Source organism: Ambystoma mexicanum, chromosome 4q (assembly GCF_040938575.1).
Source record: "Ambystoma mexicanum isolate Mex_15411 chromosome 4q, UKY_AmexF1_1, whole genome shotgun sequence".
NCBI classification, from domain to species: domain Eukaryota; kingdom Metazoa; phylum Chordata; class Amphibia; order Caudata; family Ambystomatidae; genus Ambystoma; species Ambystoma mexicanum.
Window position 1 is genome coordinate 1,080,107,091 of NC_090928.1, and position 15,890 is coordinate 1,080,122,980.

General features: G+C 46.4%; 1 protein-coding gene across 1 annotated transcript in view; it reads right to left on the minus strand.

The window, feature by feature from the left end:
• The window catches only part of ALK (ALK receptor tyrosine kinase), a 3,554,133-nt gene that overhangs the window by 2,734,422 nt on the left and 803,821 nt on the right, over positions 1-15,890 (minus strand). The window lies entirely within an intron of this gene.

Genomic DNA, 15,890 nt, shown 5'->3' on the forward strand with positions numbered 1-15,890 from the left:
TGCTGACCCTCCATTGCCCGTGTCCGTGTTGGTGCCTTGGTAGGCATGGGGACCACCTCAGCTAACGTTGATGGGACTCCCACCTTGGGCAGTCACGTTAGCTCCACCAGATGGGCATTGGTGGTGGGACTGGTGCACAGGGGGCTGTGATAGTGTGTGGCCCGGGAGGCACCCAGGAGAATGACTGGTGCACAGAGGAGGAAGCCGAGGAGCGGATTGCGGCAGTGAACAGCCCATGGAGTTCACCAGAGAACAGGGCTGTTGCCAACAAGGCCATGAGGTGGCACAACTCACTGTGATAATGCGCAAGCATTCCACCAGTAGCCTGTCCATCATCATGAATGACTGCAGTCCCCCTCATCAGACAGGCGAGCAGGGGCAACACATGATCACTGATGAACACATCAGCTGGCATGGGGATGATGGTCTGGGTGGAGGCATCCCGGAAGGTGCACACTGCTGCATCCGATGGCCCAGGGACAGAATTCTGAACAGGCACATCCAAGGTGGCCTGCACAGCCTAATGCCCCTGGTACAGGGTTGCAGCATGAACATATCCCTTGAAACTCCCACCTGACCCCATGGGCTGGCCTGCAATGGTACCTCCTCTGCCTCCACCTCCGTCAACCTGGATGACTCCCGGGTGTCTTCCCCTGTGGATGGCTCCTGTGTGGCATCACTCTGTCCCACTGCTGCTGAGGAGTCCCCTGCCTCATTCACCTAATGGGACTTACCCTCAGCAGCCATGCCAGATGGTCCTGGCACTACCTCAGACACATCGCTCCCCGAAGATGAGCTGTCACAGGCGAGTGGCTGGGGTCCGCAGCTTTGTCTGGTGGATTGGTCCCTGCGGCCATGCTGCGTAGCAATGCTTCTACCCTCTTCTCCAGTTGCAGCAACTGCAGTAAATGAGACACAGAACACTGATATCAGTATACAATGTAAAATCATAAATGGCATACACAACATTTACAGTAACATGAAGTGGCCAAGGTATAACAAGCAGCATCCATACTCATACACATGGCCATGCAATTTCCATTGAAACAGACACAAAAATCCAGGGTCAATGATGACCACAGCCTTGACACATTCACATGTAAACACAGCACAAAGAGGGCAGTGCACATCCACATACCAAGATATATGACATAGCACAATGCCAAAGGCAACGTGACCCAACTGCAACCTTCTGAGTAGCTACGGGAAACATGGCACAGGGACACAGGGATGGGCAGGGAGTCAACTGGCAGGTTGGCCAAATAGGGAATGCATACAAGGACAGATGTGCCAGAGTACTGCTGTGTACACATTGGTGGCAAGACACACAGTGGAATTTTGGATCCCGGTAGACACTCATTATGGCACTAATCACAGCAAGGCCATGCAAAAACCTTCACGAGCATCTGTGCACACAATCACATCAAACTACATGTCTCCCTGACATGCGAGCATGCAACACATACATGCATCAATTGCAGAGGCACACATGAGTATGCCATAGCCCCAAGCACATACACATGGCATGCACACACATCAACTCAGAGTACACATGCAGCGAATGACAGATCACATCAATGACCCTGAAATGTTAATACCAAAACTTGACACCACCAAACACCCATACACATGTGTCTCCTCTAGATGTTGAGAGTGGGAAGCCACACATTTCAATGGTCCACACAACATCATGTCCATCATGCTTGCCGCTCACATGGGCACAACAACCTCATCTGGCACACTTGCTGTCCATGCACGTCTAAACATCAAGTGACATTACATTTGCATGGTTTGCACAACTGTACAACTACACACACTGCAAATACCAGTGCATGTCCAATGAACAGATATTACACTTCACACATTGGGAGTATTGTCTGGGGGCTGCATGCCACTGTGGATCACTGAAACACATATGTTGCTGCATATATAAAGGTGTAACTACAAACATGCCGGCCCATGCACATCACACATGCACAGTAGAGCACATCATCACATGGCTACTCACCAACAGTATCCAGATGCTATTTCCAATCGCAGATCTGGGGATAAAGCTCTGGGTGGAACCTCACCAGGACCCGTGTGTTGGTGGTGGAAAACCTGCACCTCCCTGCACAGTGCACCTCCATGATTGCACCAGCCTTCAGGGCATGCAACGCTTGGTGTGGGTCCTGGACTTGAGGTCCTCCCATCACTTATGAACACTCTTGGGGCAGTGGACTACCACCCCATCCACATTGAAGGCAGCTGTGATGTTCACCCAGATTTGCTTGCGTCCTTCTTTCCCCCGTTGCTTTGCTGGGTTGCAGAGGGCATCATAGTTCTGCAGGATCTGATCCACCAGGAAGCTGGACAGAGGAGCACAGGCAATGGCAGGTCAGCAAGCACTCCCAATGCAGTGCAGGTGTCAGCAGGCACGCACACTGGGCAGGCAGCAGCAGGTGGCAAAGTGGGAGGCAGCACAGGGCGGAGGAGGCAGCAAATATGGCCCAGAGGCAGGAGTGGGATTTCTTCCATGTCTAGCATCAAAGGCAGACAAAAAAAGAGTAAAGGCCCTTAGTGCGTAAGTTAGGTGACACGCACTACATGCAGCGTGTCAACATGGTTCTCAGCAATGACAATGATATTTAAGAGTTTTGATGCATGACAATGGTTGTGCAGGTGAAGGAACAAAGACAGACGCGTATTGTATACACGTATTTGGGGGTGTTACGCAAGCCATTTCCTTCAGGTAACACATACCATATTTTTATTTTTGGGAGCGGCCTCTGCGCATATGTGCACGCATTTTTGTCCATTTTGAGTCCTACGTTGTGTACGCAATGTTTGATTTTGAGGTTTCTCTGTGTATTGCATACCACTTTATTTACCTTTTGGAAACTTTCCCGGTATTGCATAGACAATATTTGAGTTTATGTGTCCCTCCACATATTGTGTACTGCTTTTTTCACCTTTCTGGGTATCGAGTATGCAAGTTTTGTGCTTAGGGTTGCCTCTGCATATTGCGTATCGTATTCTTTGCTTTTGTGGTACATTGGAGTCTTGCTGCACCACACATATATGTTGCACATCAGGCAGACTGTTCCCTTCCTTATATTGCCCAGAACAATATCTTGGTGTGCCTTTCATTTCTCCTTTACACCTGAAACCTGAGTGGAAAGGTTTCAAGAGGGAAAGGGGAGTAGTCACGGTCGGGGACGTGATGAAGACTCATCTGCCCCAGTCCCAGGAGGATGCAGTGGGTCTCAGCCCACATGTGATCCGGCACCTGGACGTCGAGGTTGTCGCAACCAGACAGGTGAAGCAGCACCACCTAGGGCCACCATGGGCAGGAAGAGATTCCCTGCAGAGCAGGAATAGGCTCCAAACCAAGACACAGAGCGGAAGATGGGTGCACAGAGGAAGAGGCCCTTCATTGATGAGGAGCTCCAGATCTTCATTAACTCTGTGATTGATCACCATCAGGAGATGTTCGCATATGCAGGGAGCACATTTACACCCACACAATGATTGGTATATTGACGGCATGTCACTGACAGCATCAATGCCTTAGGCTTGGAGAGATGCACATTTGAACATGTCCAGAAGTGGTGGAATGATCTGTCATGGAGGACCAAGCACAAGTTAACTACCAACCTGGCCTCTGCACTGGCCACTGGAGGGCGGCCAGCAGAGGAGGAGGAGTTGACTCCAATTGAAGAGACCACAAGTCAGCTCATCAGCATTGAGCAGGTGCAAGTCATGGGAGGTGTGGAGACCCTTGAGGACACGTCTCGCGAGTGGCATTTGTGTGCATCATATGTGTGGTCAATCATGGTTGACCAACCCATATCTGTGCAGCTGTACAGCTGGCTGCAGTTGTCTTCCCTCCTTGGCAATGCATGTTTGCTAACGTGTACACTTCTGTCACATGGACTGCGCTCAGTGATTTTCCTGTGTGGTCCACATGTGTGGCACACGTCAGCTTGAGATTTCACATCACTGTCTGGTGGTCCACATAGCCATACCAGTACTCGCATGCAGGATTTGCATGTCCGACACATGTGCATATTGCAATACACCATGATGTCCAACCCTGATAGGTACATATCACCCACAGGGCACAACTCTGTGTCACGCCAAACAATGACACGTTCATTGCGACAGTTTTGGTGCATGTCTCCTTGCATTGTACATTAAGTACATGTGATATACGTTGACCACACACCTAATTCGCTGTAGTTTAAAGTATCTATTCTCACCTTCTCTTAAGGGTTTGCTTGTCAGGATGCACATCCAAACGTCCTCGTCATAACACTGTGTGGTGTGACCAGCCTGCCGAGGAATCAGTGTCCACAGACCACTGCACTTTTGTTGCAGGGCTTGTGAATATGCTAACTTCACTTGTGTAATGTAAGAGGCAACACTAGACATAATATGGTGGATAACAGCTGATGGTGGGTCCTTATGGCAAGCTGGCCAGTCAGGTATATTGCAATAGATATGTCTGTAGACGTTCCATGCAAAAGTTCAGGGGCAGGGATCATTCCAATGAATGTGCCTGTCTGCATTGCATGTCATGTAGGTGCATGGCAAATTTACAAATGTGTACATATGGTTCAAAATAGTACCATCTGTCTGACATAATAGCCATGTATCTGGCCATTAGTTGATGCATGACAGACACATGCCTTATCCATTGCATCATTGTGTCCGCCACCTTTGTATGTCTATGTGTCCACTAACAGCATGGACTGGACCAGGGATGGGGTTGTGCTGCATGTCAGCAAATGCCACATATCCGTGACATAAAGCACACAGTGTGAAAATTCACGATGTCAGATGCATGGGTGTCCTGCCATTTTGTGTCTGTCTGCCCTTTGATGCACACGTGCATGTTTTTCAGGACACACATGACTACAAATGTCAATCTCTGTCCATGTGAAGGGGATAATGCAACAGATTCAGAGGAGGAGGAGGAAGAAGAAGAGGTGGTACGTCAGTCGAGGTCGTGGTATACTGCACCATGAAAACCCACAGGTGCAACAGGACATTATCAGCTGTACCCTGGCCTCTTTGGATTCATCTTACTCTGCTGATTTGGATGTAGAACCAGACATGGAGGACTCGCTGAGGCAGAAGGTGAACCCCCCAACGGGCAGGTCAGATGGGGACGTTGGTTCTGCAGCAGCTGTTTTCAGAAGGCCCTTGAGTGGCGGGCCCCACGTCCACGGTGGTTACTGGGGCTGATGTCTAACGGAGGGTTGTAGACCTGCAGCCTATGACAGAGGCACCACAGCAATGGGCCTGGTCCCTTGAATGACACCATCGTGGGCCCTGCTCATGTGGTGGACATGTGAAAGCAATGTGTTGGATAGGATTGCAGAGGGTATGGATCAACTGGCCAAAAACATGACCCCACGAGCAGCCTGGGATGCGCAACGGCTGCAGATCATGCAGTCCTCAAGCCGCTACCAGAGACTGGGCATGGAGACCAACAGCAAGGGCCAATGGGATGATCAGATGCTAGGGCACATAGAAATGCCTTGAGGTGGGAGATGTTGGCATCTCGTAGATCAAATCTCAGTGAGATGGAGAGCTTGATGAATTCTAAGCCACAAGGAAACAGCTCCACAAGGAGATGGATGCCTTGAGGCAGACACTGTCCCAGTAACTTAATGCGTCATGAGTGAGTGCAAATACAGGCTCTGTAGCCATTCGTGAGGAAGCACATTGTGACCTCACTGCCATAGGAATGCTGGTGCATGATTCAGTGTCACGCGTGGACCTGTTCAATAAAGACCATGCTTGACACTGTGTGGATTTTATCCACCACCACAACCACCTGCAGATCAATCGCAGGATGGGGGGGCCAGCATGGTTGCCTTGAGAACAACAGGATCACTTGTGCCAGTAATAATGGGTAGATGGACCTTTTCCACAAATGTGCTGCATTCATGGTTTGGTACTATGGATGGTGACATACCATGCCCCATGTTGTTGCAGTGATCCTGATTCATCCAGTGACTGCTCCCCATGGGGGTCTGCCCTGCACCCTTTCACCACCCTAGTCCCCTTGTCCTCTGCCAGGCGCTGGCTCTCCTTTCACAAATGTGGAGGTACAGTTTACAGTGGAGGTGATGAGGGAATCACATCAAGGCAGCTCTGAATGCAGATAAGTAGGAGGACAGTCTCTCGTGTAATATCTGTATTAGTCATAACCACAACATTTGCATGCATTCTCACAAATGTACTTCCTGGGGGTGTTATGTTGGAGTCATGATAAATGTCAGTGCAGATGTGTGTTTGTCCAAATGCATGTGGTACATCATCCACTCCCCCACCTTCTGTTCATCAGTTCTCCCCGTAGGTGTTGCAAGTGTAACTTGTGATGCACGCACACTTTCTGTGTATTCTGTTGGAGGGTACTTGAACAGCTGCGTTTTGTCCTCATGTCCATTTACAGTGGTGTCCAACAGGTGGGGGGGTTGTTGCAGGATATGTGCATGCGGTTGGAGGCACTTCTTTGCAGGGATGTTGTGGTATGGGTCTCTTTGCGGTTTACATAGCATGATGATTTCTACATGTTGTTTCTGTGATGTGATGCTGCTGATTGACCTTTCACAGGTGGCCTTAGTTTTCCAGTCTGCCCTTCCCCATCACCCACGTTTGTTCTTCCTCACCCCAACATGTGCTAGTTTTCCTTCTATGTGGCTTCCAGACTCTCTGACCATGCTTGTTTTTATTCATGTTTTTCTGTGCCTGTCTTCCTCTCTTGCCCACGTCTCTCTGCCCTCACCCACTGTAATGTATTACATGTCTCTCCTCATCTCCCCACCAACCAGTCTCCTCATTGTACTGCAATTCCCCATCCCTCTTTCTCCACTGCTACACATTCATCGCTCAGTGTCCTATCTTACTCTTGCCCACTGTCATCCTTCTCAATTCGCTACCCCACTTGTACTTCCACTCCCAAAACCATGACCTCCTCACTTGTAGTCCTTTTCCTCCCATGCATCCATGGGTGATCCAAAGGCACATGTGACTCCTGACAGTGGGCGTGCCCGACTTGTATGCCTGCAAACAGTGTACCCACTTATGACCACATACCGGGGGGACTGATGCCTGTTACCAGGGTGCATGTCGTGCTGTGTTAGCAATCTGTTTCCTTCTCTGTCAGTGATTTCTCTACTGGTGAGATTTGCTGGTGCTATCTTGAAAGTTGAAGATGCTTGCTTTACTGTACTTCCGGACGTTGATACTGGATGGTCCATGGCTATTCCCTTGTTCCATACGGTGTTGATATGGCTGCACAGTGTTTTTACATTGATGCAATTCATGTCTTTGCAAGTTCAGAATGTTGTTTCAGGTGGGATGCTGTGGATGCCAGACAGGTGGTTACTTTGTGCAGGTAAGTCGAATGCACTCACAGTGGCACTTGTTGTGGTGTATTTGGTGGCAGGGAGTCTGGCACTGTGTCAGGTATTTTTTTGATGATGTGAGCAGGTCTGGCTTCATTGGTGTGGGAACACATGGTGTCGGTTGGCTGGTGGGGGCACTGGTTGCAGGGGGATTTTTGAGATGGAGGCTGTCACTGTAGGGCATTTATTGGTGAGTTGTCATGAGGCAGGCCCATCCGGCTGCATGGGTGTTGGGACACATGGTGATGAGAGTCTAGTTTGTGATTGCATGCAGTTTCAGTTTTTGTATGTGTATTACCTGTCACACAGCTTTCCATTCACTCAGCTGTTCATTTCATGTCTACCCATGATGGCAGTCCGATATTGGTACTTCTGCCCCTTCTGAGGGTGGTGTCCCAAGACAAATCCATACTCAGCATAGCATTGCAGGCCGTTTGGGGGATACCATGTTCATCGCAGACACCAGACACACACCATTGGCCTTGTGTTGTTGTTCATTCCCATAGGTACATGTTCCTTGCACAGCACACCAGCAATATGTTTCTGCCTGTTGTCTGCTGCTCAGTGTATCTGAACACTTCCTTCAGTTCCCAGCACATTGGTCTCTGTTCAGTACAATCCCGGTGAACTCTGCATTGCCTTCCCCTTAACTGTTTCCTACTACCTTTTGTGTTGCCGTCTCCTGGACATCCTTTTCTCATTCCTTTCTCTTGTCTGCTTGTCTCTATAATGCCAGTGCCTCTGTACCCTGCATTGCTGTATGAATGCTGCCACTTTGACCAGCTGCCTTGTGCCAGATCCTGTCTTCACTGCAATCGGTGAGATGTTTGCATTGGACTTTCCATCATTGGCTACCCTGCCAGTGTTTACTGCACTGTCTCAATGCCACATTAATCAAGGGATGCCATTTCGTGGCATTGGGAGTGCCTCCAGGGGGATCCTGGGTTTCCAATCTCTCAGTGATCTCTACTTGTGAGTCCACTCGGTGTCATTCTGTTTCAAGTCAGATCAGTATGTTCATAATGTCACCTGACCAGAATAAGGGGTAAGTGGTACCTGCTCCTTCACTGCATGGCACTCTGCGGGCAGGCAGCGTAGGTGTTGTGGGTGGGCTAGGTGTCACTGTGTGGGGTGATTAGATTGCATTTGACAGAGGTGTGCAGATATGACTGCATTGGTGCAGGGACACATGGTGATGTGTGGCTGGGGAGTTTGTGTTTGCATCTGTTGCATGGCATTCAGTGGGGCACATGTCAGAGTGGTCTGGGACTTTGTTAATTGTTTTGTGGGCTTTGTTATGAACAATGTAGGGTGACCACCTAACAGACAGACATTTAATTGACAGCCCACTAGGGAAAAGGGCTTGGTGCCCCCTTTTTCGGGAAGTACATGAGCTTTGTTTTGTATACGAAATATGGAAATGTTGACAGGTATTATGAGTCCACTGCTGCAGTGCTCTCTCTCATGTTCTTAGCAAGCAACAGGTTATGGCCATGTTAGTCCTCATGTGTGACGCATTTCATGTACAGTGTTCATCCACCACCCTCATTGTCTAACAGCTATTTACATGCTCATATTCACATATTGTCCAGTCGCCCATTGGCCATCTCATCTTATCCTCCAGCTTATTCACACATGGGTGATGGCCTCTTCACCTTGGGTCACTGTGAAATGGTTATTTAGGTTTTCAATTACTCCATCCTATTTTGGGCTCTAACCACATGATGTGCACATGTGCCTCAATATGAGATCAGTAGACTAATTTGGGGTCAGCTTGGTCCTTGCAAACAAGGAGACTGTTTTCTCATCCCAGACACACAGGCGCCCCCATGTGGCCCCCCCTCTGCAATCGTATTGACGTTGGCATCAGTCTTTCTTCTCCCTGGTACAAATGACAGACCTTGATGTTCTTTGTTGCCCCATTTGTCTGGTACTCCTCCCAGGGGGTAGGCCTGGGGTTCCTGCATGTCCCAATGATCCTTCGGATTAATGATGGATAAATGGCCTACTTCCCTGGGCCTCTAGTAATTCAAATGGGATGACCATTTACCTGGGGGCATTGGGGTCCCAAATATCAGCTCATGTTTTGGTAGCTCTGGACCTCTGCCATTTTTCCCATTTTTATGACCGTCACAATCGGCAACAGCCCTACTGCCATTTGACTGCTCGCAATCTTGTCTAATTGTACACAGTTGTAACTTGATTTATTTGTATGTGAGTGTACGTGCGTGTTCACGGACTTGCCTGGGGGTTGTGATGTGGTAGTCAAGCAAAGGAAGAGGCCTCCTTGTTCTGTGTTTCAAACACCGCCTGCAAGGATTGAGGCCTACTGTCAGATACAGTGTTAGTTCATGTTCTGTATATCATCCATAGGCAATGTATTGTACGTAGCACTTCTGCGTAGCAAGTGGTTCTTTTCACCTACACATGAATGTTGCTTCTGCAATACACGTGTCTCCCACAAGTTATCTCTACCCACATGATTCCCCTCCCCTATGCCCACCACTGTGCATTCTCCACAAGCTAGTGTTCATTCCACAATGTGATTCATTTGGGTGGGGCTGGGATCTGAACGTGCCTACCGACAATAACATGGATTATGTTGTTTCGATTTGCTATCACTGTTAGTGTTTGGTGCATGTTTATATTATGTTGAGGGGACACACACAGTTTGCCTCTTGCAGATACACATTCTCAGGCTATTGTTATGGGCAAGGAGGATATACCCCAATTCATCATTGAATTGTACCAGGACTGTGGACTCACTGTGTCTGCTTCACAGGGACAGGTTTTCGTGTAAAGAATGATTTCACCAGCTGGTTGCGTACAGCCTCTCCATGTGCACTTTGAGCAAACCAAGGGCAAGGATGGTTCCTGTGGCTGAGGGTGATGTCCCACCTGCATATCGACTGGTATGCCATGCCATGTGGCTAAATTGTGCAGTACACATGCTACAACAATGATTTTACAGCCTACTGGTGGGGCATATAGCAAAACCTTACCAGAGTGGTCTAGGGAATGGAAGCATGATTTAGGCACCCCACATGTGTGCTCCACTTTACCCCTTTAGGCCACATGTGCAGCATTGTATCTTACCTCAGCTGGTGTGGCAGGATTCTTGTATGGCGTCATCATGAACGGTGATAGGGGTAGGCACTGTCCCCTGAAAGTGTTTACATGTCTCTTATTGGCACTTATTGTCATGATCAGTATGTGACATGCATACTCACCAATGAGCCAGGTGTGCCATATTTTCCCGATGCCAGGACAGAGTGTTGACTGGTGGTAAATGTTGCTGTCATGCGAGCATGACCACTCCATTTGCGTCACAGACAACCAGCACATTGATGGAATGCTAGTGCTTGCGATTGCGGTGTATGTGCTCTGTCATTGGGGGGGCTGTAGCGCAACATGTGTACAGATGATGGCTCCAAGTACACATGAAAAGTGTGCAACAGCATAGAAATCCTGGCTCACTCTCCTCCTTTCCTTCAGTGCTCTCGTCAGATATATGTGTCTACGCAGACATGTACGTGATGTAATGTAGGCCAAGACATGGTGGAGACAGTGGGATTGTATGCCTGTGATATTCCACCTACTATGGCAGTGGTGCGCTGCAAGGAGACAGTGGCAAGAAAATGTAGTGCTGACAGCACCTTTTCAAGGCCGGCAAGGGCCTGGGAGCATGTGGTGGGTGATGCTAGGTCTTGCTCCCACTCTCTGACAAGGTCTAGGATGATATGGGGTGAGAACCAGTACCTGGAATACACCTGGTCATCAGGCATCCCAGAAAGAGTGGTTCATGTAGCAAAAATGTATCCCACTATTGCAATATTCATTGTGGGTGTGCAACGTTAGTATGGTGTGCATTGCATTCTTTATACGCATTAGATTCCTTGCGTGTTGAACTTTACGCCTGCAATCACGTGGCAGTTGGTTCACAGGGTTTGCGTGTCAATTTTGCCGACATAAGGTTGCATGTTGCAATCCATGAATTTGTTTGGGTTTGCTGTGGATTGGGCATGCATAGCTTTGCGTGTCTCATCCCACCCACCTTTGCAGGCCCCACCCACGTTCTGTGAGGAGTCTTGTGCAATGCACTCGACTGCACACAGTGATGTGCTGGACCAGTGCGGAGTAACGCAAGGTCTGGAAAAGTCCTGCAAAGCCGGACAGTACTGCACTTTTGTACTGTATTACATTTTCTTTGTTATTATATCTGTTTTTTAGAACATGCCTTTCATTTGTCTATGGTTTACATTCTTATTGTGTGTAAATAATATTAAAATGAGGCTTTAATCCATAACAAGTTACATTTCTAACATGTATTATGTGCCTTAGAGCCAAATATATTCAAATATAAAACTTTTAATTACAATAAAACATATCACACTGATCAAGGAAAAAACATCATATACTTAAAATGAAACAATCTGCATTAATTTCAAATACTATAGCTTGCTACACAATTATCTTACTATTATAAATCATATACACATTTTGTTGCTAAGTGCTTTAAAAGTAGTTATACAGAACAAATGACTGTCAAGCCACAATGATGCTCTGTGATGCAGGGAGTGCTCTGCAGTGGGCCATTTCATCTTAACTGAAAGAATATTGTCATGAAATGGCAAAACTCATCTAACAATGCTTTCATTTACTTGTGTGTGTGTGTCAGCACTATGCTAATGTTTCTTTTCAGAGTGAGAGTTCCAAATGTTTGATAACTTCGAAATGCAGTACACAATGAATGATATATTGTTGTGTGTGAATCTCTGTGGCATATTATCAGCGAGCAAGTTCACGTAGAGATTAATATTAGTGTAAATGCAAGCAGAGGAAGTGCAATGGAAGTGCAGTCGGCAATTTCGAGGCAGGAGCCAGAGGTCTAATACCGGACTATTTCACATGAGCCAATGCAGCTGGTCCTGATTGGATTCCTTGAATTGCTCTGTTAGACGTGAGAACGCGAGTGCGAGCGGAGTAAGTGCAATGGAAGTGCAGTCAGAAGTTTGGAGGCAGGAGTCGGAGGTCTAGCACCTGACTATTTCACCTGAGCAGAAGAAGATGGTCACGATTGGATTTCTTAAATTGCTCTGCTATGTGCATAGATGCAAGGAGCAGCAGGGGTGCACAAGAGGCAGTATCAGTGGGCAATAACTCACTACTAACCCTTTGCTATAGCCTACAATGGGGAGTAAATGGCCTGAATACAAAGCCATCACAATTGGTGTCTGATCAGCTGGACTTTTATGATTGTATTATTGTTCTTTTATAATGCGCCTCATACCAACAAATTATTTCTAAGCGCAGGATCGGTATTGGAACTTGTGTTGTGCTGCATTGTCTTGCTTCCGAGACAAATGCGTTGCCCCTGAGCTATCCTTCCTCCCCTTCTACTTACTACCACCGGCACCCTTTACAGACTTATCGGTTTCACCAAAGTTGGACATATATACATCGAGCACACAAAGTAGTAGCAGCAGTGGCGCCTCCATGATGTTCCAGCAAGAGGGAACGCCAAATGCACACATAAACATGATAGTTACTGGCCTGGGCACCTTACATAGAGAAAATCAGGATCATAATTTTATGTTGGGGAGGGTTGAAGGGTTCTTGCTCACGGTAACTAGATGTAACTGTTATGTTATGTTACAAGGTTTTATAAAGCACTCATTCACCAATGGCAACTTTATGCAAGACAAAAACCAACAAGGAAAGAAACAGCCTGTACAAAATTGGAATATGCGAGATTTCAGTAAGCATCTAAACACCAAGTGGTTCTCAGTGGCTCTAAGGTGGACCGGCAAAGCATTCCGTAGCTTTGCGGCAGCGACCGAAAAAGCACATCCACCCAATCTTGACAGCTGAAACCGGGGAACCTGAATCAAACAACCATCCTGTGAACTCCTAGAATAAAAGGCCTGATGAACGATGCAAAGAGTCTTGAATTCGATCTGCTTCCCAACTGGGAGCCAATGAAGGCTACACAAGACAGGCAAAATGTGAGCCCCAAAAGGAGCACCAGTAGCCACTCTTGCCGCCAGGTTCTGTAGAAGTTTGAGACAATGGATGAGCTAATGATGCTGAGCAAAAAGAAATTGCAATAGTTGATCCGACTCAATACCAAAGAGGCCAACACAGGAGCATGACTTGTCGAAGGGAGATAAGATAAGACTTTCCACAAAGTTTTAAGATGAAAATGCCCTGATTGGCAACTGGTAGCAACATAAGCTTCAATCATTTTTCACACCCAAATCTACAGTTACAGGGGATGAAAAAGGACCAAGAGAACGGGGGCAACAGAGTGGAGTACAGAAAGCAGAGGCAGATGTAGGACCAACAACCAGGACCTCAGTCTTGTCCCCATTCAGCTTTAGCCAGTTGCAGCTCATCCACTGACCCACAGACTCAAAGCAACAACTAAGCTGAGATGAACAAAGAATAAAAACAAAGGATTAAAACGGCCAGTGGAAGAGCTGCAAATGTCTATGCCAGTATTTCAGGAAACCAAAGATGTGGCCAACAGACTGAATGGCAGTGTAGCCTTCATAGAAGATGTTGTATGTGATACAGCAGCAGTGTAACCAAGGAAGAAATGCACACAAAAACACAGAGTGTGTAAAAAAATAATGACAAAGGGAAAATCGAACTGCAATAAGAGAAACAAGAATACCCCATAATTTCAGACTCTGGCAAATATACCCTCCTGGAAACTAAGGAGAATGGCTTTGAATTAAAAACAGTACCACAAAAGAAATTTAAAAAATCTAGGCAAAATAAAAGGCAGAAATCTGCAACATTGTATAATTGGTTAATATATCAGGGAGAGCCACAAGGAACTGTACTTTTATCCTCTATTAATGACGTGTCTCCAGAAGAGGATGATCTGCAATGTATTACATCAATGATTGACTCTCTTAACATCTTGTATAATGAACAGGCAATGAAGATGTGTGTAGAAAGGTGAGGTGCAGACAACAGAAGATCAGATCCCTATTATAAATGATGGCATAACAAGCTTAGCCTGTAGCTCTACGATCAGAATTATGTACCTCATACAAAAAAGAGCCTTTTTGGATAGAACGGTGGTATTAAACTTATTGGCCATGATCCCTCAATTAAGAGTCATTAACGCAAAATACATTGATGTGATTGAGTTGATGGATGATGGTAATATAGTGCATTTTTATGCAGCTCAAATAGTTTATGTGATAATGGAGTTTATCCAAAGTTTTTTAAGAATGTTTTTTTTTTACTGGAAAGAGTCAAAGGGAGTATACATGAATCATGTGGCAATTGTGGACCACATGGCATGGCACAAGGAAAACATTGTAATTACGTATAATAATCCTGGATGTAAGGTGAATGTAGCAGGTTGGAGGGAACGTTCGTGCCAGAGAATAAACAAGTAGCCTGGGAGTGGCTTCCAGGTGCTTTAGGAGGATGCTGAGCGTGCATTTCGTAGCCAGCTCGGTGACATTAGTAGAATACTTCAATGGAACACAAGGGACACAACTCCTTTATGGACAGAAATGAGGGTGTTGTTTCTTAAATGAGTATGAAATCCTATTATTAACCTCAGAGATTCTTTTGGATGATATGTTCTGTGTAGTAAGGCAAAACAAGGAAATGAAGGTAGATAGAGTGAGGGCCTTCTGATGGACTTAAATAATGTACATAAATTAGAAGGGATTCAGCTGTGTAGAATGTGTGATTTTGTTTTATGTGGTAAGATTCTGGTACAGGCACGAGAAAGAGAAGAATTAATACTTATTATGAATGTGTATGATCCAGGGGAGGGGGGTGGCCTTGGGGAGAGTATATGAATGGTATCACGGATTAGATTGCTGAAGCCATCCCTTTTTGGTCTTGGAACAACAAAGGAGCAGCTATAGTATTGGGTGGTGACTTTAATGCTTATTGTGGAGAGGCTGATTTTCATGCATTAGGGAAAGGTGAAATCGATTGAGCTTGTCCTCAGGCTGCCCCTAACCTGGTTAGACAGGAAGGAAAGCAAAAGTAAGCTGACTTGGAGTGGAATAAGGTCAGCATGATCAATGTTTTATTCCTATCATAATGTGTGAGGAGGAAGGTTACCACCTTTAAAAGAGTATTTTAATTATCTAAGTAATCAATTGACACACTCCTGGGATATAAAAGTGGGATATCTTGAAGTTAGGGAAATGATTAAAGGCATGTATACAGTCAATAGCAAAGGAAATCACATTGTGTGGTATAATGTAAATGTTAAATTATTTAGTCGATGGGTGAGAGGGAACATGGGAAGTTGTTATTAGCTATTGAAGTCCAAACAGCTTGATACAAATTATTATGCGCACTAGATGCAATGGATGCAAAACACAACCTAAAGTAGTTGTTGTTGAATTTACGTCAGCTTATGATACCATCAATCGTAATCTTTTGTGGATGAAATTAAGTTCTTTGGGTATGTTTTGAGTATTACTGAACTTAAGTCAACAACTCAAT